The 5,208-nt window shown below is 61.6% G+C and overlaps 1 pseudogene; it reads left to right on the top strand.

The window, feature by feature from the left end:
* The first annotated feature begins 1,124 nt into the window (after positions 1-1,124).
* LOC144219926 (U4 spliceosomal RNA) lies at positions 1,125-1,198 on the top strand (annotated as a pseudogene).
* The last annotated feature ends 4,010 nt before the right edge of the window (positions 1,199-5,208 follow it).

Raw genomic sequence — 5,208 nt, forward strand, 5'->3', positions numbered from 1 at the left:
TGATGTCTGCAACTCCTGTCCTGCAGGACGGGTCTCCCTGGCCCTTCGGGCCTCATGCGACCTCCCGGCAGAAAGGAGCACATCACCCCGGGCCGGCTTGTTCCTCTGTCCTGGGCTCCGGGGAGAATGCCCAGCCAGGAGAGGGTCTGCACAGCAGCAGTGCTCACACAGAACGTCGTCACCCCAGAGGCTGGTGCCTGGCCGGAGGCTGGCCCCCTCTCTTCCTGCTCCCCTTGCCTCTGAGAAACACACTGTGTGTGGGGGGGGCATGTCCCCTCGGCCCACCCAGCTGCTGCAGCAACAGCAGAAATACTGGTGGGAGGGGGTGCTGACTGGGATCACAGGGCTGGGCCTTGTTGGGCCCCCATCGGGCTGTGCGACCAGGTCAAGCCTGTCCCTCACTGGGAAAAGGAGGGCGTGGTTGGGCTGATGTCTGAGCTCTGCCTTCGTTCCAACACCTTAAATCTGTGAACAAATTGTGACAGCGTCAGATGAAATGATGCATTCACACGCAGTCCACAGAAACTTGGGTGGAGGAGTGAGCACAGAGTGTGGGTGTAGACTTGTGAGGGACGGGGATCCCTCACTCATGCAACAAAAATCTGTGCATATAAGGGATTTGGGGGCCACCATCACCACCATCACCATCACCATCCCCACTGCCTCCATCATCATCAGAAGCACCATGGTCATCATTCTGTATCACCATCATTAACGTCTGTCTCGACTATCCTAGGTTCTCATAAAATAAGAACAGATCAGCTGATGGNCCATCACCATCATCACCACCATCTATACCATCACCATCACCACCATCTATACCATCACCATCACCACTACCATCTACACTATCACCATCACCACCGTCACCATCACCATCACCACCGTCACCACCATCACCACCACCATCACCATCCCCACTGCCTCCATCATCATCAGAAGCACCATGGTCATCATTCTGTATCACCATCATTAACGTCTGTCTCGACTATCCTAGGTTCTCATAAAATAAGAACAGATCAGCTGATGGCCCCTCCCCCCCAGAGCAACAAGGACAAGGTTCTGAACAGCCGGTACCAGGTGGGAGCAGAGGTCCTCATCCCGCTCTGGAGTCTCCCTGCTGGAGCTGGGCGCCGTGGCAGTATCGCAGCCAATGAGGCTTATCCGAGGCGCGATTATTGCTAATTGGAATCTCCCTGCCGGATGGGCCTCACTCCAGTCTCCGCCCTGCAAAGCTGCAAACCTCAGACATGGCCAGCCACCGTCCCTGCTCCCTGCCCCCGTGGGGTCCTCACCAGCTCTATACGCTCTGTGGGGGACCCAGGACCACAGGAGGATGGGCTGGATCGGGAGACCTGTGCCACACTGGGTACATCTGTGCTGAGTGGTTCCTGATGGAAATCCCGCCTCCAGCCGCCCCAGCCAAGGTCAGCATGGCGCTGGTGCCTAATATCTGAGCCAGGACATCGAGCCTTCTTCTAATTCAGGCTGTCCAGGGGATCCCGGTTCCTGTCTACACCATGTCTCTCTCTCTCTGAGACTGTTTTCATTCCCTGTGGTTGCTGTGACAAATTAGCACAAACTTGGTGGCTTTAAATGACACAGATATTGTCTCATGATACTGTGTGAGAAGGCCAGATGTCCGGCACCAAGATGCAGCAAGAACACCCTCCCTGGAGGCTCCAGGGAGAGGAGAGCCCTTGCCTTTCGCAGCTTCTGGTGCCCTTGGCATTCCTTGGGCCGTGACCATATCTCCGTCTGTGCCCACGGGGCCAGGCCCCTGCCTCCTGAGCATCGCTGGCCCCACGGCTGACGCAGACCTGGGGGAGGGCTCCCCCCCCCCCCCCCCNGGGCCCCCCCCCCGCCTGGGACACACACCTCCAGGAGGATCTCCCACTGGGACGCAGAACCCGGAGACAGAATCCACGAGACTCACTGTCCCCACATGGGGCCCGGGCTCCGCATCTTCTCTGAGGCTCCTCAGGCTCCGGGGAGCAGCAGTGGAGGGCTCAGCCGGGGTCCTCTTCACCCCGATTACCCAGGAGGCCCTGAGAAGGACGGGCCACGTCTCCCGAGCGCCATGAGGCACAGGGTCCTGCCTCCGCGTGTCCTGCAATCACCTGCTGGAAGGAAGGTCACCTCAATTCCCTTGACAGGGGTGACAGAACCGAGCTCCCAAGTGCAAGGGCCCCTCAGGGTCACAGAATGAGAGGCAACGCTCACATCTAAGCTGAGTCTCCGTGTGTGCGGTCACCAGGAAGATCCGCTGTCCCTGTTTTGGGGTCACGGGGCAGCTCAGTGCCTGGAGAACATCGACCACAGAGAGCCTGGCCCTTCCCCACCTCAGGGCGGATGTGGGTCAGGAGGCCACGCTTCTGGCCCCAGGGACAAGCCTCTTGCCGTGCGCCCCCGGTACAGCCCCTGGACCCTCCAGGCCTCTGATGGGTCACCTGAAAAGTGGAAAAGAGTCCCTCCTTCCTTCATGGGGCCCTGGGTCTGACGGGGTGGGGGGGGATGAAGATGCCTGGAGGAGGGAAGGGGTCCTTCCCAGGGCCGCCCAGGAGCCCAGGCCCCGAGGGCTGGTCCAGAGGCTGCTAACCGTCAGGGGACAGAGCTGGACCCACACCTGTGCCTGGACTCGGGCTCAGCCGCCTCTCCACAGCCCTGCTCAGGGCCCTGCCGTCTCCAGCCCCTCCCTGGCTGCCCACCTGGGTCCCCATCCATCACGCCCATGATGCCCCACCTCTCTGTGGCGCCCTCCCTTCCCGACTGCCACCCTCCATCTCTGTTGGGCACCAAGGAGCCCAACCCTCAGGGCCGCCCACCTCCCCAAACGAGGACAGAGCGCGTCACAGTGTCCCCGCGGAGAGCAGACAGGCAGTGATGGCCTCGCCCCGCCCCTGCCGCCCTGGGCGCCTCTGGCAGGAGCTTGCCTCCTCTTTCCAAGCATAAACGGCAACTGGCTGTGGCTCCCACGCCCCCAGGCCTGGCTCTGCCAGCTCTCTGGGTAGCTGACAGCTGTCGCACGCTGTGGCGGNCCAGCCTCCCCCCGCCAGCAGGGGGGCCTGCAGCCTGCGATGGGAAAGCTGCCCTCAGGCCCCAGGCCCTGCCTGCTCTGTGCTCCTCTGCCCCCCCCCCACCGCCTACCCCCATCCGGCTCCCCAGGGGGCAGCATGGCCCTGACTGGTGTAGGCGCCGCCAGCTCGGCTCAGGGTCCCTTCTCCATGGGCCTCAGTGTCTCTTCTGTACAGTCAGGCCCGTGGCCCCAAACCTCTTCCGAGTCTGTTACCCCAGCAGAGACGTGCGAGGCCCCACCTGGGACTGGGGTACAGACAAAGCCCTCGTTTTCCATGGGGGCACCCACTCTCGTGCTGGGGGCTGAGAGGTCAGGCGAAGGCCAGGGGGCCTTGGGGGGTAGTTGGGTTAGAAAACCCTGGTCCCGGAGCAAGATGCCCCCTTCTAGCCCCCCTTCGAACCCCCTTCTAGGTCCCCTTCCAGCCCCCACTGAGCAGTCTCAGGTCGGAACCCAGGGCTCAAAGGAAATGGGCAGCCAGCGCCTCCAGATCATGGTCCTGGAGGGTGACATTGGCTGATATGACACCAGGGGCCATCACTACACACACACACACACACACACACACACACACACACACACCCCTTGTCCTCGGGGAACAGACTTCCATGGGAGGATTTTGTGATTTGGGGAAAAGCATGTAAGGCCTCAGGGGGACCACACCCGACGTGGCCAACTGGTGAGGGAGGCAGGCAGCTCCGCCCGGGCCCTTTCCTTGCGGTCAGCACGGCCGGTGTGGTCTGGAGGGGGGATGGCCAGCCTCTGTGTATGGTGGGAGGGGAGAGGCGGGAGGGCTCTGAGAAGGGCAGGTGGTGGTGGAGTGGGAAGGACTCACAGGGGCTGGAGCAGTGTGATCGTACTCACTCGGCTGGGGCGGTGGGGGTGGGGTGGGCAGCAAAGGACGGGCCTTTAGGGGTAACCACCCCCAACCCGGGCATGTGCAGAGGGCAGGGGACATCGGGAGGGACCCCAGGTGGATTCTGGACGTGCCCCTGCCCCCTAATACCAGACTCATAGAAGCACCAGGTCAGGGAACGACAGAAGATCCATGACTTTTTGGAAACGACCTTGACCATGGTGTCCGGGGTTCTGAAGGGCTCCTAAGGGCCAGCCGATGCTTGGTTAATATTCATGCCAGGAACTAACCGGGTGACATCAGATGCCAGAGTCGTGCCTCAGAGAACTGTCCTTTGACGCCACACCAGGGCTCTAGCAGGACATTCCCTCCCTACAGACCTCATACCTGACCTTTGCCCCCTACTTCCCACCACTCCTGCATGGACCTCAAGTGGTCCAGACTCTCATTTTCCCCTTCCGTCTCCATCACTGTCCAGGGGACATGCGGGGCCTCAGCCCTGCCCGCCTTGGCGTGCCCTGGTTTGGACCATCAGCTGTCTTGCTGACTTTGCCCCCTGGCATCGGGCATTGCTCAGCCTGTCCCCGGACCCCAGGCCCTGGGCTTGCTCTGCCCCCACCTTCACGTCTGGCCCGCGGCTGGGGCTTGGTCTTCAAGGAGTGCAAATTTCCCTAAAGCATCTGACGAGGCTTAGCTCCAAGTCTCCACCCCACTCCTGCTCAGGTCCCCGGGACCCAGTGCTGGATGGAACCTTGTCTCCCCATCAAACACGCTCCAAGGGAGGGAACCTTATGGTCATTGCCATCCTGCACAGAGCAGAGGGCGGCCTCTTAGTGAGGAAGCAGGCGCTCAGCTGAACAGACCTGAGCGGCTGAAACCTTCCAACCACCAGCTGAGCGGGACGTGGATCCTTCCCCGCTTGAGCCCCATATGAGACCTCTGCCCCCACCTCGACTGCAGCCTGTGGGGACCCTGAGCAGAGGTCCTGGGCCGGCGGTGCCGGCTCCAGACCACAGACTGTGAGACAAGTCACGGGTTTCATCCCGCCACAGTCACTAGCCGTTTGAGATGGCCGGGGGCCACCAAGGCGGGTCCTAGGCGGAGACGCCTGCCCTTCTCCCCCGATTTCATGTCCAGTGCCCCTCCTTGCACCCGCAGACTCCTGCACCCTCTCACTTGTATCGCCATAGCCCTCAGCACCCTCTCACGTACCACACGAGCCTTAGCTCCGTGAAGCAGGGTCTCCACGGATGGAAGCCAAAGGCCTGGATCAGGGCCT

Source organism: Crocuta crocuta, unplaced genomic scaffold, assembly GCF_008692635.1.
Source record: "Crocuta crocuta isolate KB4526 unplaced genomic scaffold, BGI_CrCroc_1.0 scaffold119, whole genome shotgun sequence".
Lineage (NCBI taxonomy): Eukaryota > Metazoa > Chordata > Mammalia > Carnivora > Hyaenidae > Crocuta > Crocuta crocuta.